Source organism: Bos grunniens, chromosome 10 (assembly GCF_055505025.1).
Source record: "Bos grunniens cultivar Pamir isolate PY7600 chromosome 10, Bosgru_T2T1.0, whole genome shotgun sequence".
Taxonomy (NCBI): Eukaryota; Metazoa; Chordata; class Mammalia; order Artiodactyla; family Bovidae; genus Bos; species Bos grunniens.
The window spans coordinates 100,081,997-100,108,060 of record NC_141174.1 but is presented as its reverse complement, the minus strand read 5'-3'; the positions used below and the strand labels follow the sequence as shown (position 1 = coordinate 100,108,060).

Genomic DNA, 26,064 nt, shown 5'->3' with positions numbered 1-26,064 from the left:
AAAGATGGAGAAGCTCTTTAGTGTCAGCAAAAACAAGACAAGAATACTATGGCTCAGATCATGAACTCCTTATTGCAAAATTCAAAGTTAAATTGAAGGAAGTAGGGAAAACCACTAGAACGTTTAGGTATCACCTGAGGCTAGGTGAGAATAACAAACTCAAGGTATGTGATAAACTAAATTTAAGATCAATAGGTTAAAGGGGAGAACCATCAATTTGGCTTTTAGGTTCTGCTCTCTGGTTTATAATGAGTACCATATGCTTAAGATGAAGCCAGGACCACAGAGCAACACACAGCTTTATGCTCCACGACTCTGCTTCTTTTTGTACTTCAAGGCCAAACTTGCCTGTCGTTCCAGGTATCTCTTGACTTCATACTTTTGCAGTCTATCCCCTATGATGAAAAGGACATCTTTTTTTGGTGTTAGTTCTAGAAGGTCTTGAAGGTCCTTATAGAACCATTCAACTTCAGGTTCTTCGACATTAGTGGTTATGGCACAGACTTGGATTACTGTGATGTTGACTAGTTTGCCTTGGAAACAAACTGAGATCATCCTGTCATTTTTGAAATTGCACCTAAGTACTCTATTTCAGACTCTTTTATTGATTGTGAGGGCTACTCTATTTCTTCTAAGGGATTCTAGCCCACAGTAGTAGATATAATGATCATCTGAATTAAATTCACTCATTCCAATCCATTTTAGTTCACTGATCCTAATATGTCCGTGTTCACTCTTGCCATCTCCTGACTGACCATGTCCAATTTACCTTGATTCATAGACCTAACATTCCAGGTTTCTATGCAATATTGTTTTTTACAGCATGGGACTTTCACCACCAAACACATCCACAGCTGGGTATTGCTTCTGCTTAGACCTAGCCCTTCATTCTTTCTGGAATTCTTTCTTTCCCTTAGTAATTGCCCTCCACTCTTCCCCAGTAGCATACTGGACACTTTCTGACTTGGGGGACTCATCCTATGGTGTCATATTTTTTTGCCTTTCATGCTGTTCTTGCAGCAATAATACTGGAGTGGTTTACCATTTCCTATAACCTTTTACTGTGTGGATCACAACAAACTGTGGAAAATTTTTAAAGAGATGGGATATACCAGACCACCTTGCATGTCTCCTAAGAAACCTGTATGCAGGTCAAGAAGCAGTAGTTAGAACTGGACATGGAATAACTGACTGTTTCCAAATTGGGAGAGAAGTACGTCACCCTGCTTATTTAACTCATATAGAGAGTACGTCGTGTGAAATCCAGGTTGGATAAATCACAAGCTGGAATCAAGTTTGTTGGGAGAAATATCAACAACCTCAGGTATGCAAATGATACTACCCTAATGGCAGAAAATGAAGAGAAACTAAGCAATCTCTTGATGAAGGTGAAAGAGGAGAGTGAAAAAGCTGGCTTGAAACTCAACAGTGAAAAAATGAAGATCATGGCTTCTGGTCCCATCACTTCATGGCAAATAGAAGGGAAAAAATTGGAAATGGTGACAAATTTTATTTTCTTGGACTCCAAAATCATTGCAGATAGTGACTGCAGCCATGAAATTAAAAGACACTTGCTCCATGGAGGGCAAACTATGCAAACTTAGATAGCATATTAAAAAGCAGAGACATCACTTTGCAGAAAAAGGTCTGTATAATAAAAGCTATGATTTTTCCCATAGTCATACACAGATGTGAGAGTTGGACTATAAGGAAGGCTAAGGGCCAAATAACAGATGCTTTCAAATTGTGGTACTGGAGAAGACTCTTGAGAGTTCCTTGGACAGTAAGACAATCAAACCAGTCAATTCTCAAGGAAATCAGCTCTGAATATTCATTGGAAGGACTGATGCTAAAGCTGAAGCTGCAACACTTTGGCCACCTGATGCGAAGAGCTGACTCACTAGAAAAGATCCTGATGCTATGAAAGATTGAAAGCAAGATTAGAAGTGGGGACCAGAGGATGAGATGGTTGGATGGCATCACTAACTCAATGGACATGAATATGAGCAAACTCCAGGAGATAGTGAAGAACAGGGTTGCCTGGCATGCTGCAGTTCATGGGGTCACAAAGAGTCAGGCACAACTTGGCAACTGAACAACAACGAAAGTGACCTCTCGGGTTCACTTTGTGTGGGTGACAAGCACTCGCTTGTGTTTTCTAAAGACTCCCGTGATTATACTTGGTTCTCCCAACCTGCTTCCCAGGGAAATATGCAGGGTGATGCCCATTTGGAAATCTAGCACATGCGCTTTGAATTCAGCAGAAATATCCTACTACAGCTGTGTTTTGTCATCAGGCAGCAATATTTTACTAGCATGTTTCTATAAACAGAAAAAAAAAATTGAGGTAAAATTTACAAAGAAACTAAATTAAAACATACACAAACAAAAAGAACTTAAAATTAAGGAATACCAAAATTAGTGTCAAACTTAAAAAAAAAAAACATCTAACACACATTAAACCAAAACTATATGTTGAAAGGGAATAATCAGTTGCTCAACCCTTCACTACACCACAATATCTCTTTTTGTCAGAGGGAAGCTGAAAAAAAAAAAAGACTTGAGTGTAAATGTTCTTTCACTTCTGAAAAAAATCATTAAATGTTTTGTATTTTGCTATCATAAATGGTTAAATTTTAATGCCTTGACAATCTACATGGTGATTATTTGGGATAAACACTGTCAGGGGTCAGGTAGTTGAGCTAAGAGTGGACTGTGTTCCTTCTGGTGTGGAGACTAGTTAAGTGCTTGGTTCTGGAATTCAGACTGAGGTCGGCAAAAATCCCAGCTTTTGTTCTTAACCACCCACCATAAGGCAATTGTCAGAAAGAATTCATGCCTTTGGAGCCTCAGTATAAGGATGTGAGTTTGCTTCTTTAATTGGCTTATTACATATGGAAAGGGTATTGGGCTGCAAAACAGGAAGGGGCCTACTGTGGCTCTGACATTCCTGTTTGAACTTAACTCTCTGGGCACCAATATCCTTTTTTGTAAAGATCTGGATAAAAGAAGAAGCAACTATTTACATTTCCTTGAAAGTGGAGATGACACAGCTAGATTCAGTAGCCCTTTGGGGGAATCCTGTATTTGGGCAGATGGCATTTTAAGTGGAAACATCCTAGACCCTCCATCTTTCCCCCCTCGCTCCATGGCAGGTAGACCAGCATACAAGTAGCCAGAGACGGAGGGACAGTTCAGAGCGGCTCAGCGAGTTAACCAAGGCTAGCTCATCCATAGTCGTGTCTTGCTCAGGTCCTCACCAATAACACAGAGGGAGGAGGGCGGACAAAACAGTTTTTGTCCTTTTACATTCTTACAGCTGCAGATCATTTTCTTTCACCTTTCTTTTTGACTCCAAGCTGTCGCTGGTGTTCATTTTAACCTGATTTTACCTGCATGAAAGAGGAGGAGAGACCCCGTGTGATTTGTCCTGTTCTGCAATTCCTGTGGATGGACTTGCATGTGAGGTCAGGGTGGCCTGTGTTTTGCTTCTTAAAGATTAATGCAATCAGCCTCTTCCAAGAATGTCCTCAAATCCCCTGAGGGTTCTTAGATGGTGCAGTTTGCATTTAGCTATTTACATTAGCAAAGACTGTTGTACAAACAGGCACTGGCAGCCTGTCAGTCAGGGCTCTGCTGGCTTCACTTCAGAGAAGGACTCAGAAGTGGGAGTTAAATGAGCCCAGCAGGCACTTAACCTCTGGGTCTGGAAAAATCCTGACTCACAGAGTGATTTGGGAGGTGGGACGGCAGACCCATTTGGTCAAGAAGCTTGAAGGTCCTCAAAACATAACTTAGTAAAAATAGTGATGATTAAAAATAAGATGGAACTATTATTCTGTGCCAGCAACTGTCTAGTAATCCTCAGAGCAATTTGCCATGCATTTTATTCCTGTTTTAACACGTGGAAACTGAGGCACAGAGAAAATATCTTGACTGATATTTCAGAGTCCCAGAACTCTGAGTAGTGGCGTGGGGAGAAATGCAGGCACTCTCCAGATCCTGTGCTTTTAGCCATTATTCCATATGACTCAGAAAATGTACTTGCTACCAGTGTGTCTGTTGGTCCAGACAGTTTCTGGAACAATCCAGCAATACCTATGAAAATAAACAGTAATTAACTAATTCAGCAATTCCACTCACATCTACCTGAGGGAAATACACTCACTCATTCACTGTGAGGCTTTGGTTATAGCATTGTTTGTGTGAGCAGAGGGGCTAAACATGAACCAGTAAAGTACGGATGGATAAACTATAGTTCTTACACTGTGGAACGGCACAGTGATATTACAGAATGAATATTCTATAATTCCACAGTATGGAGACCTCTTTAAGACCTATTGCTGAGTGATAAAACAAGTTGCAGAATGAAGCAAATGGTATGATACCACTTATGTTAAAAAACAAACACAATCTTGCCTATTTTCTCTGCCTCTATATAGGTGTGAAAGTATCTGGAAAGATACCAGCAGGATAATAACAATGGTTATTTCTGGGAAGGGGCAGAAGGGAAGGTAAAAGAGATTTTAATCAGAGGGGCCTGGCCTTATGTATAAAGTGTTCTCTTTTTTCATGTTTTCTTATTCATTTTCATATCTTTATGTTTTACTTATGCAATTAAAAATAAATAGAAATTGACAGGTGGATAAATATATAAAGAAATACATTAATTTGTTAATGTATGTATGGATGTGAGAGTTGGACTATAAAGAAAGCTGAGCACTGAAGAATTGATGGTTTTGAACTATGGTGTTGGAGAGGACACTTGAGGGTCCCTTGGACTACAAGGAGATCCAACCAGTCCATCCTAAAGGAGAGCAGTCCTGAATATTCATTGGAAGGACTGATGCTGAAGCTGAAACTCCAATACTCTGGCCACCTGATGCAAAGAACTGACTCATTGGAAAAGTCCCTGATGCTGGGAAAGATTAAAGGCAGGAGGAGAAGGGGACGACAGAGGATGAGATGGCTGGATGGCATCACCAACTCAATGGACATGAGTTTGAGTAAACTCCGGGAGTTGGTGATGGACAGGGAGGCCTGGCGTGCTGCAGTCCATGGGGTCGCAAAGATTCGGACCAACTGAGCAACTGAACTGAACTGAACTTCAGTTCTGGAAAAAACCCTAAAAGTCACAGATGGCGGGGCTGGAAGGGATCCTAGAGATTTTTCACTTTCACCAATGAAGACAGTGGAGCTCTGGAAGATTATGTAGCTTGACTGTGGTCCCCCAGAGCAGCCTTCTCATCATGAGCACGGGACACATAGGGTGGGCTTACACCCCTCACTCGGAGCCCAACCACTAGTGCTCCCTGGGCAAGTGGCCCTGCAAGGTGCTGCCCCACAGAGCCTCCCAGAGGCTGGCCCCATGCTCAGAACCCATGTATGTGCTCTAAAAGTCCTGAGCAGAAGCGCTGTTGAGCTCCCAAATGAAGCAGCCTTTGGCCAGATTGTTCATAGACTTTGTGACAATTCTCCCACATGCATATTCATCATGAAGGAGAGTGTTTCTATATTTGAAACTACAGTTTTTTTTGTTTGTTTTGGGTGAATGTGTGGCTTGGATTTTTGTTTTTAATTCTTCTCTGAGAATAAAGAGAAGGAAAAATCCTACATTGCTTTCAGCTTGTGCAGCCTCCCCAGAGGTGTGAGATATAAACAGTCTGTTTCCTGTACGGCTTTCCCAAGGGCACTGAACATGTGACGATATTTAATTGGCTGTTCCATGTCTTCAGTGCCTTGGTACAACAGCAGATACGATCATGAAATAAGAAAGAGCATCTGTGGCTGAATCACAGAGAAGGGGAGCAGCTCGGGAGAAAAGAGCAGCTTCCACAGGCAGATCAGGCCTCAGAGAAATGATCTGAGAGGAGATGTTTATGAGATTATTTTCCCCTTTTAAACAAAAGTGAAAGTGAAAGTGAAGTCACTCAGTCATGCCGACTCTGCGACCCAGTGGATAGTAGCGTGCACCAAGCTCCTCTGTCCATGAGATTTTCAAGGCAAGAGTACTGGAGTGGGTTGCCATTTCCTTCTCTAGGGAATCTTCCCAACCCAGGGATAGAACCCAGGTCTCTCACATTGTAGACAGATGCTTTACCGTCTGAGCCACCAGGGAAAGCAGTATTTAAGAAGTCTGAGTTGGGAGGGACCACACTTTGTTACTTGTTCATACATTCTTCTCCTGCTAAGATGCAACCCAGGCATGGGTATGTTGGCCTGCTTTTAAGGAATAAACCTTGGTTGTTGTTTTCAAAGGAAGGGATAGTAATAACAGTAACTATGGAGTATTTGTTTCTAAGTGCTTGTTTCTTTGTTTTTTTTTTTAATAAAATGTATTTTTTAGGGCAGATTTAGATTTATGAAAGTTTCAGTGGAAAGTACAGAGATTTCCCACATTCCCCTATTATTAACATTTTTCATTCACGTGGTGCTTTTGTTACAGTTGATGAGTCAAATCGATATATTATTAACTGAAGTTCATAGTTTATATCAGGGCCCACTCTTTGTGTTGTATATTCTGTGGCTTTTGAAAACCGTGTAATGACGTGTAGCCACTGGTACAGATTCAGAAGAGCAGCTTCACCAGCCTGCTCGCCACCGCCAAACCCCTGCAACCTCTGACCTATTTACTATGACTAATAGTTCTACCTTTTCCAGAATATGTCATTAGAATCATAGAGTAGACCTTTATTTTTAAGATTAGGGGTTTTTAAGGTAAATGCACCCTTTTTAGGCATGCAGTTCTATGAGTTTTAACAAATGTGTACAGAAGTGTAAGCACCACCACATTCAAGACACAGACGGCTTCCATCACCCAAGTAGCTCCTTCATGGCCTTTGCTATGAATTGTTTGATACGGACTTTCAGTCCTCTCTACAGATCTTTGAGAAAGGTGCTCTTGTCATGGCCATTTAAAAAGGGATCTAGGACCCAGAGGTTTCCTGATTAGCTCAGGGGCATACAGTTGCTAAAGAGGTGGGGCTAGTATTTGAATCTTGGTGATCTGATTCCACAGTTCGTTTTTTACTGCCTGGTTATAACGTCTTAATGTCCTACCTGTATGCTCCAAAAACAATGAAATTGTATTTTATCATACGACATAGTATTCAAAAGAATCTCCTAGTTCACTCCAGTCGCTCAGTCATGTCCGACTCTTTGTGACCCCATGGACTGCAGCAGGCAAGGCCTCCCTGTCCATCACCATCTCCCAGAGTTTACCCAAGCTCATGTCCATCGCGTCGGCGATACCATCCAACCATCTCATCCTCTGTCGTCCCCTTCTCCTCCTGCCTTCAATCTCTTCCAGCATCAGGGTCTTTCCCAATGAGTCAGTTCTTTGCATTAGGTGGCCAAAGTATTGGAGTTTCAGCTTCAGTATCACTCCTTCCAATGAATCTCCTAATTTAATAATAAACATCCACCTCCTCCCCCAACAAAAAACAGAAACGGCTTTCTCAAAGTCCCAAAGTGAGCGGCCAGATGGAACCAGAACCCAGAACTTCTGACTTTAAATAAACCCTCAGAGCATGCTTTGCTCGTAATAGGCACTTTACAAGTATCTCTTCATTGGAACTGAAATACAGTCACATTCTCAGGGAAAATGAGGACAAGTCAGGATGACCATAAGTCTGAGAAGCACTGAGGCACTGCACACCTCCAGGCTTTGAGGTCATGTAGTGATCTCATCTGCACCCTCGTCAGAATGTTGAGAAGAAAGCCTGACACAGAAGAATCTGCAGGGAAGGGGCATAACATTAGGATAAAGTGCCTTTGGGTTAGCGACAAGCGATACAGAAGAGTAGATTACACAGATGAAAGTAGAAAATTTGCACTACACAGCCTCACCTTTCCCCCTCCCTCCCCTTCCACCACCTTTTGGAGAAAAGTTTGACTGTTGACAGCCCATCCCTGAAGGTGGTCTAGAACTCTTGTCTCCTGCCTGAAGCTCATTAGCAGATTATTTGGCCTCTCCATAGAAGGGATACTTAGAAAATGGTTCATGTTTTGCAGGATGTTAAGTCTTTCTTATGAATATTCAGTGTGAGCAGGAAGGCTGATGGTTCTAGTCTCCAGCAATATTTATGTAAGCAGCTAACAATGGCTTGTTGTATTATTACCTGTTAGTATGCCTATGATTTTTGTTTCCCTTGATTTAAACTTTTCCTAAGCCAGAGCTGAAGTAATCAAAGAAGTTCCCTTATGAAATGATAAATATTGGAGTTAAAGTTACTTTTTTAAGCAACAGTATTTGTCAGTTGGCTATTAAGGGAGGGTATACCAAGCTGGAAATGAGAAGAAGTATAATTAAGTTTTCCTGCTCTCAACTAACTCATGGACTATATGAGAAAATACCAACAAATAACTAGAGAGCAACCAGGTTTTCTCATGTTAGGACAATAGCAAGTTTGGAGAAGAACATTCTGTTGACACTAGAGTATGTCCAGGGGCTTCATGGAGCTTGATACATCATAAGGGAGGAGTAGGATTTAGGTAAGTGTCTGAATCAATACCTGGTACCTAGAATGCTCTCAATGATCATTTGTTGAATAAAAAAAAGAAGGAAAATGTGTACCTTACAGGTGGAACAGTACGGGCAGAGGCACAGAGATTGAACTGATTGAGGCCAGCCTGACCTGACCAGGGTAGAAAAATGTAGAACTGAACCGGGCAGGGTAGCGTAACACGAGACTGCAGCTGCCCAGCAGGCAGATGACATTTCACTGACACCTTCCACATGCTGCCAACTATAGTAAGGATGACTCATCTCACTCGAGTCTCACAACAGTCTCCAGAAATGAATTCTTACTATCTCTATTCATACGTGTGACTATTTCAGCTTTGAGCAGTAAAGGAATCTTAAGATAACACACTCAGTGATCAATGGGTTAGTGGTTCATACCTGTTCTGTCAGACTCTAAGGCCCTGGTTCTCTCCACCATGTCACACTCTTTCTCAGGAGATGGGTTTGCAGGTAATGTGATAAAGCCTGATCACTTTTGTTCTTAAGGAGAAAAGGGATACAGGAAAGTGATTTAGGAAACTGTTCACTGGGCTGCTTACTAAAGACAAGAGTATTAAAGGATGAGAATGGATATCGGGGGGCCCAGATAAAAAGGCTGCAATGAATAGTGTCAGAAGTGATGGGAAGGGCAAATATTAAAGCTATTTGAGACAAACTAGAGCAATGAAACTTAGGTATAGGTTAGACATGAGGGATGATGGATGAGGGGAGCAGTTCAAGTTAATCAAAAGATTCGAGGGCTGAAAGAGGAGAAGAAAATGATACTGCCTTGGAACAAAAAGACAGTTCTGGGAAATAGAATCTTGTGGGTGAGGGGAAGAGGATGACAAGCTCAATTTGGGACATGTTGATTGGGAAGTGATAACCAGAGACATAAATGGAAATATGCTACAGGCATCTAAAAATATGGGTCTAGACAAAGATCAGGCTCAAATATAAAATGGGAAACCTTCTGCATTGAATACAGACTCTATCAACAGAGGAGTGCAGAACAGAGCTGACATCACACCCATGATGATGCAGAAAGACAAAGAGAACCCAGGAAAGCCACTACCCAGGGAGTAGTTGGTGAAGTGGAAGAACTGAGCTGATAGATAGCCGGACAGATAAGCGGGCAGAGAAGTTGTCATAAAGACAAGATGGTAGACGGGTTATGGGGAAAATGACTTAGCTCCCGACACTGTCAAATGACTTAAAGACACTATGTGTTAGAACGTTGGCTGAGATTCTATAACTGAAAAATCAAAACAGCCGCATTAAATGGTTCAGGGTTGGAATGCTAATTCCACAATCATCAGAGTCCCAGGATTCTTCTACTTTATTGCTCTGCCTCCTTAACACTGGGTACAGTGGATTGAATGTGTGTATCCCTCAAAATTATATGTCAAAATCCCAACTGCCAGCGTGAGGCTATTAGGAGGTGGGGACTTTGAGAGGTGAACTAGGAAACTATGGATTAATGCTCTTGTAGAAGGACTCCAGAGAGCTCTCCTGGCCTTCTACCATGAGAGGATACCACAAGGAGGTGGAAGTCTGCAACCTGGAAGAGGGCTCTTACCAGAACCTGACCATGATGGCGTCCTCATTTCAGATTCCAGCCTCCAGAACTGTGAGAAATAAATCTCTGTTGTTTATAAGTTTCCTAGTTGATGCTCCATTGTTATAGCAGTCTAAACTGGGCTTTGTTCTCATGGTTTAAGTCAGTTCCACCAGTTCTTGCCATCACATCTGTATTCAAGTTTGCAGAAAGAAGGAAAAGAGGAATGGGAAAGGCCAGCGTTGGAAGTTGCACGTTTCAGTTTTCCATGACTGTCCTTGGTTACAGGGAATCTGGGAAATGTAAATGTTTGGGCAGCCATGTGCTCACCTGACTCTCAGCTTCATACTTTGTAATGAGGGAAGCATGGATATTGGGGAACATTAGCCATCTCCATCTTGAATGGAAAGGATAATAATAATTCAGAAAAGACACTTTTTGACAAGTGGTTGGCTATTTAAAAGGCCTATTTAACTTTTCTTCCTGCCTCCAGTCTTACTGTCTTCCAAACCATTGTCCGTGCAGCAATTAAAATTAGTTTTCCAAAGTGTCTCACTCTTCTGCTTAAACGCTGCCTTGACTCTTCAGCACTTTTAGGATGAAGCCTTAACCTCTAAGTGTAGCTAGGCTGTTGTCATTCAAATCCTACCTGCCTCTTAAGACTCACCTCTCTGTTCTCCTCCTCATAGAGCCCATTACGCCCTATGTTGTCCCCTCAGGGGCTTCCCTGGTGGCTGAGATGGTAAAGTTAGCCTTCAATTCAGGAGACCTAGGTTCAGTCCCTGGGTCGGGAAGATCCACTGGAGAAGGACACGGCAAACCACTCCAGAACTCTTGGCAGAAGGACTGCGCGGACAGAGGAGCTGAGTGGGCTCCAGTCCCCAGGGCCCAAGGAGTCGGCGTGACTGAGGACCCACTTCCACTTGCTCCCTCCCTCTGTGTCTCACCCTGACTGGCAGCTCCTCTCCTGCCCTCTCCTGTTCCCTCTTCTTAGTATACCTTCCCCACTTCTGCTTGGATTCTTCCCATCTTCTTTATAGCCTAGATACTGCCCCCACCAGGACACTTTCTTAGGTCTTCCAGGACAGAGTTCTGAGCCACATATTGTGGTTGTTCTTCTGTCACTCAGTCGTGTCTAACTCTTTGCGACCCCATGGACTGCAGCACGCCAGGCTTCCCTGTCCTTCACCATCTCCCAGAGCTTGCTCAAACTCATGTCCATTGAGTCCATGATGCCATCCAACCATCTCATTGTCTGTCATCCCCTGTTCCTCCTGCCTTCAATTTTTTACCAACATCAGGGTCTTTTCCAGTAAGTCAGTTCTTTGCATCAGGTGGCCAAATTATTGGAGCTTCAGCTTCAATATCAGTCCTTCCAATGAATATTCAGGACTGACTTCCTTAAGGATGGACTGGTTGGATCTCCTTGCAGTCCAAGGGACTCTCAAGAGTCTTCTCCAACACCACAGTTCAAAAGCATCAATTCTTTGGTGCTCAGCTTTCTTCACAGTCCAACTCTCACATCCATACATGACCACTGGAAAAACCATAGCTTTGACTAAATGGGCCTTCGTTGGCTAAGTAATGTCTCTGCTTGTTAATAAGCTATCTAGGTTTGTCATAGCTTTTTTCCCAAGGAGCAAGCGTCTTTTAATTTCATGGCTGCAGTCACCATCTGCAGTGATTTTGGAGCCCAAGAAAATAAAGTCTCTCACTATTTCCATTGTTTCCCATCTGTTTGCCATGAAATGATGGGACCCGATGCCATGATCTTAGTTTCTTGAATGTTGAGTTGTAAGCCAGCTTTTTCACTCGCCTCTTTCACTTTCATCAAGAGGCTCTTTAGTTCTTCACTTTCTGCCATAAGGGTGGTGTCATCTGCATATCTGAGGTTATTGATATTTCTTCTGACAATCTTGATTCCAGCTTGTGCTTCATTCAGCCCAGCATTTTGCATGAAGTGCTCTGCATGTAAGTTAAATAAGCAGGGTGACAATATACAACCTTGATGTACTCCTTTCCCAATTTGAACTTGCCCGTTGTTCCGTGACCAGTTCTAACTGTTGCGTCTTGACTTGCATACGGGTTTCTCTGAAGTATATATGTGCCATACATACTCGTCCTGAAAGTACCCAGAGTGTCATGTGTATCACTTATCCAAATCTGCCTTGTAATGCTTGGCTTCTCTGTGTTACCCACCAAACTCTCAGCTCCTTGAAGGAAAAGAAGCCCCTCTGCAAGTCTGAGTGCCTGGAGGTTAGCACAGTGACTAGTATGGAGTGAGAGACTGAAAAATATTGCTTGCATGAAAGGAAGGAATAATTCTAATGAGAGAAAAACTTAAAAGCTATTATTTATTAAAGCAGTGAAAACACTTTAGATTTCCTGCCCATTTTCTGTTGTTTCTTCAGCTCAGGCTCTGCAACATAATGAGGGACTTATTAATATGCTGACAAATGGCAAAGAAAATGAATTACTTTTACAAGAAACATTAGAATGTGGCATTTATCTTACAACCTGAAACATTGCTGCATGTCATGATTCCATGTCTTAGAGCTAGTCAGATCGTTTTTGGCAATGCCCCTTTCAAGGGAGGGAAAATTGCCTATTGTAAAGGAAGCATCCACAACCCACTATTTAGTGGAGCTGTAAGAGCTTATTTGCTTATTACCATGACAACCACCAGCCCAACACTGCACATTAGTGTACTTGTCTAGACAGTACCAAATTCATCAGCACTTCCTCTGCTGTGTGCCTGATTTTAAACAGGCAGGTGTGGCTCCAAGGTGCTACAGGGAAAGAAAAAAATTTTCTTTCCATGTGGGCAAATGAGAGTGTTGAAGGTATCCTATGAGTGTCTAAATGGCTAGCATTGAAGTATGCACTAATTTGAAAGCTCTAGTTAATCTGTGTTTTTCTTTTTTAATAAAACCTTACTAGAAATAAAGAACTAGAAATACATCCATATGGTTTGCCAACTGTGTCTAAAAATACTTTATATGAAAGAAGGAGCTTACTAACTTTCAAATTTATGACAAACTAAAAATCAAAAATGTCTTTTAATTACACTTTTCTTCTTGTCAACAGTATTTCAACTCAAAGACACCCAAAACCATAAACCAGACATCTATTGACTTAGAGTATTTGTAGTATTCTTCAAGGGAGGAAGCTGAGAAAGACTCAGCCCTGTGGATCCAGTTTCTTGAGCCCTGCTGAATCTCTGGGCTGGGCATTCCTTGGTCAGGGCCCTCCTGAGACTTGGTCTTAAATCTCTGGCAGTGCTGGAAAATGAAATAGCAAGTGTCCTCTGGGAATATTTTGGAATGGAGGACCTAGAAAGAACACATGTATATTTACCCTGGAAATTGACGCAACCAGTAGTTTTAACTAAGTTCATGGGTATGAATAGAAACTTTGAATTCTATTTGTGTACAGTTAACTATGTGACTGGTAACTGTGTATGCAATTTATTCTAATTTGATAGTAAATAACTGAGGTTAGGCAGGGACATTTGGCCCCGGCCTTATATTCACAAAGGGCAGCAAACTTAGGAAGTTGACCTTGTCTCCAAACAAGGACATACAAAGAGTCAGATGTGCTGACAGAATTGGAACCAAACTGCATGCATCATATACCTAAACTTGGGCCCCTTGCTAGACTATACTGTTTTGCAGAGCACTGTGAGATTGTAGAGTTTATAAATTCCATCATTATTGCATGGAGAGCACAATCATATCACATTAATTTGTGTGTGTAAAAAGCATTGGTTTCTTAAAAAATAAGTAAATAACATGGAAAAGAAAACGTGTTTCACATGTCTTCCTTTTTGAAAATATACGTTGCTGTTGTTTGTTGTTCAGTTGCCCAGTCGTGCCCAGCTCTTTATGACCCCATGGACTGCAGCATGCCAGGCTTCCATGTCCTTCACTGTCTCCCAGAGTTTGTTCAAACTCACATCCATTGAGTCAATGATACCATCCAACCATCTCATCCCCTTCTCCTCATGCCTTCAATCTTCCCTGGTATCAGGGTCTTCTCCAATGAGTCAGTTCGCATCAGGTAGCCAAAGTATTGGAGCTTCAGCTCCAGCATCCATCATTCCAATGAATATTCAGTGTTGATTTTCTTTAGGATTAACTGGTTTGATCTCCTTGCTGTCCAAGGGACTCTCAAGAGTATTCTCCAGCATCACAATTTGAAAGCATCAGTTCTTTGGTGCTTAGCCTTCTTTATAGTCCAACTCTCTGCACATCTGTACATGAACATCTGTACATGAACATCTGTACATGAACACTGGAAAAATCATAGCTTTGGCTATATGGACTTTTGTCAGCAAAATCATGTCTCTGCTTTTTTCTTTTTGACATTTGATATGAGATTTATTTACACTTTAACATAAATTATTTGATCTGGGGGTCAGATATAATTTTTTATTTCAACAGGACTTTCACATGATTACAGTCACAAAATTGGCACTATTAAAAAACGAAATCAGAGCTAGACAAAGTATGCAGTTTTATGCCAATTTAAATCTCAACATGCACACTCCCCTCCCCCATTCATGAACTTCGAAGAATCTGCTGTGAGCTTATTAAAACACAGGTCACAGATGACTGTTTACAGAATAAAACCTCTTTTCCTAATGCTACTCGTTTTGTTGTAGAAAAATATTACAAATAAAAATTAGTGCTGTTCAAGGTGTTCATTTCAAAGTCACATAAGATACACAGGTTCAAGCCATCTTTTCCTCCTGTATAAAGATATCACAATACGCAAAATGGAGACTGAATTACTGATCAACCACTTCCCCCTCAATGATGACACAGTTTACTATGCTGACATTAAAAATGAGAGTGAAGTAAAACATTTCCAGGTATTGAGTACACATATAATTTGTTCCTAGTCTGAAATTCAGAAAAAAAAAGCTACAGAAACATGATGAAATTTATATTTCTTCCTGATACAAGAAATTTGTCTAAAAAATTTGTAATTATAAAGCAAGTTGCTCTTTATAAAAAAAATGGCTAACTTTTTTCCCCCCATGGTTAGATTCTTACTTGGAGATGACTCCAATTTTCAGTTGGGCTCTCTTTTCCTGGGGGGGTGGGGAGAGGTGGATTGTTGTTAATATTATACAGCACATTCGATAAACCTAAGGGTGTTCCAGAGGACTACAGCCCACGCCAAACTGTAATAGTTTCCTGTCTTGTGATTATGTAAATTTTAAAGAAAAGAGGTCTTTTACAAGCTATATACAGCAGTTTACACTTAAGTGTTTCTCTCTCACACAGTTCAAATTGATTGATGACAAGCACTTGTCACATAAACTTCTGTAGGCACATCTCCATTCCGTCACTTCACTGGAGGGGAGAGGTCTTCTGTGGGATCATGATTCTGGATTCCCTTTCCTGAATAAGCGGGACTGTATAATATACTAGTTCTTCCCAGCCATGTTTATGCCATGCTGCATTCCGTATTATCCTCCCTGGTCTGAAGATCCTTGTAAGCCCAAAGATGGTGCACCATATAGAGCTGCCCAATTAGGGAGAAGAACCCTCCAACTGCTTCATTGCCCTCCTGTCTGAAGCGAAGAGCACGAGCCCAGTAATTGCCCCATTGAAACATAGTTCCTGGTCGGAGCTGGCAGGATCTGAGTTCATGTATGTTCGGTCCGGACCGTGAGATGGGCTCATTCCAGAAACTGAACGCCACCAGCAGCTGATTCTCGAGAGAAGCCTGTTGCTTCTTGCCTTATGGAATTTCAAAATTCCTGATTTTGTTTAAGTTTATTCATCACCTCAGTGAGAGCTGGATAGCCTCCTTCATATCTCCTGAGGCAAACAGCTTGATCCTGCTCGCCATACCACGTGTTCCAAGTCCCCACCAAAGTACAAGGGTAATGTTTATCTTCATGAATCTGTGGCAACATCTCTTGACCGATTTTGTTGTATGCTTCTAGGCGTTCCGGTGTCACATTGTGAAACTGTAATTTGTACAGACTGCTGGTTTCCTTTTTGGCTAGCAGGTTAGAGTGAGCATCTGTCCTTGGGTCAACTTTGTGGACAAACAAGGATTTTAGCCAGCCGTCCTCTCGAGGTCTGTTACTGGGAGATGTCAGTTTCCGGAGATGGGGCAGGAGGCGGCAGGGGCTGGCCCGCCCAGGAAGGCCGCTCCGCGGGTGCGCAGCTCTCCACCCGCTGTCTTGCTCAGGTGGCTCGCTCCCACCGCGCGGGCGAGGTCTCTGCTTGTTAATGTGCCGTCTAGTTTGGTCATAGCTTTTCTTCCAAGGAGCAAGCCTCTTTTAATTTCATGGCAGCAGTCACCATCTGCAGTAACTTTGGAGCCTAAGAAAATAAAGGTCTCTCACTGTTGCCATTTTCCCCCCATCTATTTGCATGAAGTGATGGGACCGGATGCCATGATCTTAGTTTTTTGAATGTTGAGTTTTAAGTCAGCTTTCTCACTCTCCTGTTTCACCTTCATCAAGAAGCTTTAGTTCCTCTTTGCTTTCTGCCATTAGGGTGCTGTCATCTGCATATCTGAGGTTATTCATGTTACTCCCAGCAATCTTGAAAATATATAGTCTCATGAAAATGAAGAGGCCATGGTTCTGTTATGACAGAAGCCTCTGGGTCAGGCATCGCTTTTATTAGTGTTTGGTCAAAGTCTTTTTGCTTGACTTTATGACTTTTGGTGGATGCTTAATAAAACATTAGTTTAATACATGTATGAATGAATGAACCATGAATGTTAATATTTTGATTTCTAAGCAAGGTCTCTTAAATTATATACAAATAACTATAAAATATGCCATGGTTAGCTAATAAAAGAAATGTCATATACAAGGAGCAAACCCAGAAGAGTTTGATATCATCTCATTGAACTCTATAGCCAGAGAATCACCTAGAAGAACACTAACGTATCACTGATTGAGAAAAAAACAGTGGGAGAAGTAAACTTGAATGAATGGAAAGTGCACTGCAAAATATTTTATTTTAAAAAATGAAGTTTTATTCTTCTCAAGTTAATGTAACTCAGAATAGACTGTGGTCTAATAGAGGTCAAGCTCTCTGCTTAATAATAGCAGCAAGAAGCCCTTTGTGCTGTTTTCTCCAGCTGCTTTAACAAATTTCCACAAATTTAGTGACTTAAAACAACACAAATTTGGAAAAGATCTTGATGCTGTGAAAGATTGAAGGCAAAAGGAGAAGAGGGAAGCAGAGGATGAGATGGTTAGATAGCATCACTGACTCAATGAACATGAGTTTGAGCAAACTCCAGGAGATAGTGAAGGACAGGGAAGCCTGGCATGCTGCAGTCCATGGCGGTCACAAAGAATCAGACAAGACTTAACCACCAACAACAGCATGTTCCTAATAGTTTGTGTTATCTTGGGAATATCGTTTAAACCTTATCTCAGCTTCAGTTGGGAATGCATTTAACTATAGGTAATAGAAAAGTTATCTTCATTAGTCTCTTAAATAAGGGTTTATAGTCTCACATAATAAAATCCAAAACTAGGCTGTTGAACCAGTATTTTTTTTTTCTTTTCATTCCTGGTCACATAATAGCCATGGCAGTTCCAGTCCTCACAATCACATACAAAGCAGGAAGGGAGAGTGGAGGAGAGTTTCAGCTGTAGTTTAGTTCCTTTAAGCAAAAACCAACACACGCACAACCAAAAAAGATGTCCCAGAAGCCCTAGCAGATTTCTACTTTATGAGACATGAGTCTGAACTATAGCACATACTCCTACAGCAGGACTAGGAAAAACAAATACCTAGATTGAAGAAGGGCAATTTTTCTCTTGAACACATTGAGGATTTTGTTAGCAATGAGGTTGGGATGATGGAATGAATGGATGTCAGGTAGGCACCCAATTATGTCTACCACGTTCCCACTTTGCAAAATGAAGTTAGTAACACCTAACCTACAAACTCCGTGGAGTCCTATGAAATGTGTGTGTGTGTGTGTTTTGTATTAGTCACTCAGTCATGTCCGACTCTTCACAACCCCATGGACCGTATCCCACCAGACTCCTCTGTCCGTGGGAATCTCCAGTCAAGAATACTGGAGTGGATTGCTGTTCCCTTTTCCAGGGGATCTTCCCAACTCAGGGATCAAACTTGGGTCTCCATGAGGTTCTGATAGGATCACATGTGTGAAAGAGCTTTGCAGAATGCCTTGCAAACTACTGAGTAGTTTATTTTATGCATAAATTAGAAAGTATTCTGTCCTACACTCAACTAAGTACATAGTAGGTACCCAAATATTTATTTAGATTTTATGTTGAAAAGTAAACTTACCTTGTATTTCTGACAGAGGACTTTTATAAAATAATGCTATACACTGGGCGGATATGGTTTTTTCTTCTTTCGGAATGTATAGGTTATCACCATGGTAATAACAGTAACCATAACAGCAAAGACTATCAACACTTCATTACAATTTAGTGACAGAAAGGAAGGAAAAATATCTGTCATTTTAGTTGTACAGGAGAGTTTTGGTAAGAACACACTGTTACTTGACCAGTAACATCTGTATTCTTAAGAAAACAACAGGAAAAGCCAAAATATTGGTTTTATAGCTGATTGTAAAAAGTCATCATTCTGAGGCATAGTGTCCTGGGGTGTCACGTGGAGCTAGGGGCCAAGTGGGAAACACTCACATTTTGAATCGTCCACATCACTTCCTGTGACTCTGGTCATTGCTCTTCGTGCTCTGGAAGGAGAATGCTTTCTGTTCCCTCAGCTAGTGAAAGCAAACTGCATCACACCCTTAGGTTCCCTCTCATTTAATTTTTAAAGACCAATTTATCATGCTGTGAAGCTCTATTAAATATTAGGCTGAAACTTTATTAACTATTGTTATGCTAAAGCTAATGAAGGGGACAACAGAGAATGAGTTGGTTGGATGGCATCACTGACTCGATGGACGTGAGTCTGAGCAAGCTCCAGGAGCTGGTGATGGACAGGGAGGCCTGGCATGCTGCAGTCCATGGGGTCGCAAAGAGCTGGACACAACTGAGCAATGGAACTGAACTGACTGAAAGATAATGTAGTTTATGTCAATGAGGATAAAGGCTGGATTTATTTTCTTCATTTTACTAAGCATTATGACTTCATGTAGATTTAGTCAATAGAGTATAATCCATCATCATCATGACATCTAATCCTTTATTACTTCAAAAGGCATCTCTAGACAATACTGATGTTTTCCTCCATAGATAAGTTTATATTATCTCACCTGTAAAACTGACAATAGCTCCTTAATTATTCAAGAAGTTCGTATTCAAAAATATCCAGTTGCCTCCAATATACCTCTTAGATCTGGTTTATAATATATAGACATAGATTATATATAAAAATAGACTATATATGTAAATATCATATATATGTGTGTGTGTGTATGTGAAAACCATGTATCTGTATATGAAATGTATGAATTGAATGAAACAAGGAATTGGTTTATGGGATTATATAGGCTGACAAGTCTGTAATCTGAAGGGCAAGCTGGCAGGTTAGACACTCTCAGGCAGGAGCTTCTCCCTCAAGGAAACCTCAGTTTTGCTTTTAAGGCCCTTCAACTGATTAAATGAGGCCTATCCACATTATCCCATGGACAATCTCTTTTCCTTAAAGTCAGGTGATTGTAGGCATGAACCACATCTATAAAATACATCCCTAGTGATGCCTAGATCAGTGGTTAGCTGAAATCTGGCTGCTATAGCCTAGCCAAGTTGACACATAGAACTAAATTCCGCAGTGTTGTTTAGCTTTTTCTTCTAGTCCTGTGGTGTCCTATATGGTGACTAGCAGCTCCTAATAAGCACTTGAAATGTAGTTAGTCTGAACTGTAGTGTGAAATCCATACCAAATTTAGAAGACATAGTACAAATAAAGAGTATAAATGATGTCATTAATAATTTTTTTATTATTTGGTTATCATTGTTTTTATTATTGCTTATATGAAATGATAGTATTTGAGGTGTGCTGGATTAAAAATGTATTAACCACTACAATTAATTTCATTGGTTCATTTTACTTTTTAAAGTGGATGACTAGAAAATTTTAAATTATATATGTGGCAACATATATATGTGGGGAGGGCAGTGCTACTCTAGCCTCTGTATTTTCTGTAACCTAGAAATTAGACTCTAAAGATTTGGTTCAGTTCAGTTCAGTCACTCAGTTAGATTAAGCCTCAACTATCCCAGTAAGATTGCATTGTCATGGTACTTCATATGGAGTAGAAAGTATTATCTTTGTATATACTATTAGTGGTTTAGAGCTTGGTCGCAGAATTAAGGTGATGAACACTGAGTCTCCAGTGGTAAAATTAGGTTTGTCTAATGGCCACCTCATGCGAAGAGTTGACTCATTGGAAAAGACTCTGATGCTGGGAGGGACTGGGGGCAGGAGGAGAAGGGGACGACAGAGGATGAGATGGCTGGATGGTATCACTGACTCGATGGACGTGAGTCTGGGTGAACTCTGGGAGTTGGTGATGGACAGGGAGGCCTGGCATGCTGCGATTCATGGGGTCGTGAAGAGTCGGACACGACTGAGCGACTGAACTGAACTGAACTGAATGGTAACCCACTCCAGTGGGATTGCCTGGAGAATCCCAGGGACAGCAGAGCCTGGTGGGCTGCCGTCTATGGGGTCGCACAGAGTCGGACACAACTGAAGCGACTTAGCAGCAGCAGCAGACTAGAAAGTAATCCACATGGTGTCACTTTGCTGCCATAAGGACATTCTGTTTCTAGTTGCCAATGTATCTAATGATTTCAGTAGCCGTTGATAGTTCTTGCTTAAATCAATAATTTCATCAGAGATTTCAAAAATAGCTAATGTTCAATTTTGTCATTTCTTGTACATAAGTAATTATCTTTAGTCCACCAAGTAGAGGTTTCCTGTTTAACTCAGATCATTTGCTATAAATAGTTATTGAAAAGATTTTGTCTCTTTCCTTTCATTCTTACCTCTCTCCCTCAATTGCCAGTTTTCAGTGTAAAGAATTGATTAAGTGAATACTGTAAATGATGATAAATTACTTTTTTCTTGGTTTCTCTTTTTTCAATATCATTATAAACTTGTGGGTTTTCTTTACATTCAGAATATCTTTCAGTCAACTTCAATCATTATTCTCTTTGATGCTTGAGTTTTTATACTTCAACTATGGGTAGCCCTTCAGTTTGTTTCCAGTATCCTCGGACACAATCTCATTGATCCTGGAAAGCTTTCTTGCTTTCTGGGAAAGCAATATATCCCAGACCAGACTCACCTTGTGCCTTCCTGCTCATATTTGAATCAACCATTTCTTTTAAAAAGCCTTGTATTAGGAAATGTGTTTAGAAACTAAGATCTTGTGCTTACAGTCATAACTTTATTTACTTGTAATTATATCTGAATTTTACGGTCATAAACTTGGGGTTAAAAAAATGGAATTTTATTTCCCTATAAGCAACCTGAATTTCCACTGATGTTAGTAAATTCTTTCCAATCCAATTAAATTCAGTCCCTTCTGGATTTTTCTTAGGCTTAGTTGGATTAAAATTCAATCAAATTTAGATCTCTTTTGTTTCTTGCAATCCTTACCTTTTCCCCAAAGATAGTATAGATGTCAGGGCTGGGAAACACGAGTGTTTTAAGTTGTCCTAGAACCTAAAAGGAGGTGTCATATTCATGCGTAGGATGCCAGACTTTGAAAATAATAGCACAGGATCCCTTTTCAGCAACATCCACATCTAAGATGTACGTGTTCTCTCTGCTCCTTGGTCCCCAGGTCTCTGCAGACCACTCTCCGTGCTCTCTGTCCGAGCTGCTGGGAATTTCTAGGTCTAATCATCCATTCACAACTGCTGCCACCTGCGTCTGGATTGTAAGAAAATTTAGGATGCTCTCTTTCCCTCCCTCTGGGGCTCCCTCTGGGACTGTCTTCCTATTCCATACCACATATTTCTACTTTAATGCTGGCTTCTCTTGAAGTGTTTTGTCTCCTACCCAAGACAATAAATACCACTAATTTTGGTGTAGGAGGCCCAAAGAAACACGAAGAAAGAAAGACTTGTGTTATTGTTTCCAAATATTACTTCGCTGAACATCACTTTGGAAAGATTTGCTATTCCCTGCCTTAGCGCCTACCCTTTCTCACCTCCAGAATTTTGCTCATGTGTTCTTTTTGCATAGATTGACCTTTCCTACTCCCTCCCAGGCTCTGTATATTCAGATCCACCCATTCTTTGGGCCCACACAAGCCTAGAAAATAGTCCTTTCTCCTTCTATTCTAATTATACTTCATTTCTACCTTTCTTGTTGAACTTATTTTTTTATTCATTATTCTTCTATGAACATATACTAAGAATTTTCTTCCTACCAAGGTTTGTGCCTTTAAAATCTGAACTGGATTGTATATTCTTTGGAAGGAGAATCAGTGTCTAGTTCATCGTTGTATTTCTGTATTCATCAGATATTTCTGAAGGAAGGAATGGCTGAATGAATAAGCATGTAAATTGCTGACCACCCAGACTGCAGGAACCTTACATTTTCTCTAGCTCCTAGGGCTCAGATGCCTAAATTCTTGGCTTTCCATGCTTCTCTTTCAAACCCACTTTCGTCTGCACCTATTTTCTCTTTTTCCTTTCTAAGAGGAGAAAGAGATCCATTTTCAACTTCAGACAAGCCTTTCTACTCAACTTATGTCTAGAATACATCTCCTAATTTCCCTAGGATCTTGATTCAGCAGTGGTCTCCCTTGTTCTATCTTTACCCTTCCTGTTAGCTCCTTCTGCTGCTGCTGCTGCTGCTGCTAAGTCACTCCAGTCGTGTCTGACTCTGTGCGACCCCATAGACAGCAGCCCACCAGGCTCCCCCGTCCCTAGGATTCTCCAGGCAAGAACACTAGAGTGGGTTGCCATGTCCTTCTCCAATGCATGAAAGTGAAAAGCAAAAGTGAAGTCACTCAGTCGTGTCTGACTCTTCGCAACCCCATGGACTGCAGCCTACCAGGCTCCTCCACCCATGGGATTTTCCAAGCAAGAGTACTGGAGTGGGCTGCCATTGCCTTCTCCGGTTAGCTCCTTCTACTCAGCATATAAATAGGCTCTAGTGTTTCAAATCTTTTAAAGCCCTGTCCCCCTCTTACCCTAAAATGCTCCTACCTGCCTCTCTATCTTCATCTCCTGTAACTTGCAGCCCTAAAGCTATGTTCCTCTCATACTGAAATATCTGACCCTCTATCTTAGTTCATCTGTCTTTTTTACTTTTCATATGCTCTTTTGCTTGAATATCTTCTCATTCTTTGCCTCCAAGTCTCAGCTCAAGAATTCTCTCCTCTGAGGAGTCCTCTTCAGCTCCCACAGAATAGATGGTCATAATTTCACCAGTTTCAACTCCCTTCTATAATTTCACCAGTTTCAGATGTGTTATAATCATCTGTTGATTTATCTGCCTCCCGCAAGTGATTGTGGGATCCTTGTGGGCAGTTACATGGTCTTATCAGTAACATGTATATTCCCAGTGGTTGGCTGTAGTAGGTCCTAAGGGCTTTGACTGATATACTGATTAATGAATGAACCAATGAGACTGACCATCTCATTGTCTCTAGCTGCTCCACTGTGCTCAGGAAAAATCCGATGGTAGTTCAAGCCAATGTGTGTTCCTCCTGTAGCCAGCTCTGGCAAGGGCACCCTGACCTTGGCAAGGTTGTGTCATGTATTGAGTAGGAAATCAACTAACTTTCTTGTTTGTGTAATACGCTGGCCAAAGGAAAGATGTCTGTGTGTGGTGAGGACAGCAAATGAAAAGACCTTCTGTGCAAGGAATGTTCCTCTCTTTCATTTCACAGGAGTTACCCCCTTGGAATGTAAACCCTAATTCAAGGAGGGTTACAACAAATCTTGCTCACAAGGGCTTGGACAAGTAGACAGTTGTGGAAATCTTTATTCCAGTGTCTGAACTTTCTGCTAAAGCAAATAGGAAAAGAAAAAAAAAAACCCAAAACCTCATAATTATCCATCTTGGCTATAAGTCCTTTCTACCATTCATTGAAAACAAGTACTAGGGAAAAAAATCTAAAAAATAATCTAACAAAACCCATTCATTTTGCCCATCCTAATTCACATTTTAAAGATGAAGAGTCTAAGGTCCATAGTAGTGGGAGGAAACCTGTCCAGTGTCTTGCAACCAGTAACTGGCAAAACTGGTATTTGATCTCAGGTTTCCTGATATCCCATCCAATACCTTTTCCACTTCATTATGCTAATTATATGCATAAATAGAAAAAGTACATGAAGAGGAAAAGACTTGACCACAGCAGCTGGAATGTATTATGATACTGTAAGGTAATTTAACAGCATACATATGATTCCAAACATTACTGCATTTGTCATTTCCTAATATTGGTCTATGGAGAAGGCAATGGAACCCCACTCCAGCACTCTTGCCTGGAAAATCCCGTGGATGGAGGAGCCTGGTGGGCTGCAGTCCATGGGGTCACTAAGAGTCGGACATGACTGAGTGACTTCACTTTCACTTTTCACTTTCATGCAGTGGAGAAGGAAATGGCAACCCACTCCAGTGTTCTTGCCTGGAGAAGCCCAGGGACGGGGGAGCCTCATGGGCTGCCGTCTCTGGGGTCGCACAGAGTCAGACACGACTGGAGCGACTTAGAAGCAGCAGCAGCAGCAATATTGGTCTATGACCTGGTGTTGATCTTTCCTGATACTAAAAATATTTTAGTTTGAAATAATTGTTTCACATTTTGGTTCTTCAACTACAAAATGCATGGTTCTACTTTGGAAAGATCATGAAATCAATGACAGAATTAACATGTGATAATGAAGCACAGTATTTGATAATGGAATTGCCAGATTACCATTAGATAGCTGGGATTACCATTAAGAGCTGGGAAGGGTCTGAAGTTTTACCATCCTTACCACCTTTCAAGACAGCTTCATGGCTGCTGATGAAGACACAAAACCCCTGGGTTAGAATCTTAAAACTATCAGTCCTGGCAAGAGCAGTAGTCAGAGTGCATTTGCCTTCACACTGGTTTCCTAAACCCCAAGTCCTGCAGGGCAACACAAAGAAGGCTGGGTGTCAGTAGCTTTCACAGTGGGTTGGTGACAGAAGAACCTGGACGTTAGGGAATCTGAATCTTCTATAACATGGAGTAAGGCTGGCTGCCTTTTGCTCTAAAGGGAGACACCATCTCTATCTCCAAAGGCTGCCTGCCGTACAAACAAAAAATATCCCTGGAAAACTCATCTGAAACAAAGATTGTCAGAACCTCTATTTACAAAACATGCAAAACCAAGATGGATCCACAGAATATCCCCTTGTACTGATACCTGCCTACTCATTTCTTTACAGTCTTGGCTTCTGGTGATTTTTTCCATGAGTATGCCAGCAGAAGCTGGGGCCACTCTGCTTAATCTGGCTGAGAGAAGCTGGGACTGAATCTGTGAATTAGTCTTACACAGCATTTAATTAAGGATACTCTCACCAAAACTTCAAGCAACAGGATGAGGCCATCTGCTGTGCTTGCTTTAATCGTGCACCTAGGGCTCAGACCCACTTAGCTAAATAAATTCCATAAACCATCCGTGTCTGCTGTAGAAAGTGTCAAGTGGTTTCTCCTTGAATTGCTTGGCCTGAGGCATTAATCCAGGTGCAGTAAGATGTATTAGTGATTGGACAGATTCCATCTTGGCCTGCAAGGAGGAAGGAAGTCTAGGAAGATTCTGTCCTCCAGACTAACTCTGGCCTGTGGATTGAGACTGACTTAAATGCCTTCCAGCACCAAAGTGAGTCATCAATCAGTTCAACTAAAGTCAGGGGGAAAATGTGTATTGTCTTTTTTAGTTGAAGGATTCATTTTGTAGGGAAAACTGTCTTGAGGGTGCCCCTAAGTTACAAGTCAGTTCTCCCTTGAGAATTTTCCCTGAAGTAACCTTATTTTGGAGAGGTCATTGCCGCTGTCTGAGGACTACATGATCTAG

General features: G+C 41.3%; 1 long non-coding RNA gene and 1 pseudogene across 2 annotated transcripts in view; one reads left to right on the top strand and one right to left on the bottom strand.

Moving 5' to 3' along the window:
* Window positions 1-26,064, top strand: part of LOC147365493 (uncharacterized) — a 318,067-nt gene that overhangs the window by 279,296 nt on the left and 12,707 nt on the right. The window lies entirely within an intron of this gene.
* Window positions 15,321-16,362, bottom strand: LOC147365494 (protein NipSnap homolog 2 pseudogene; annotated as a pseudogene).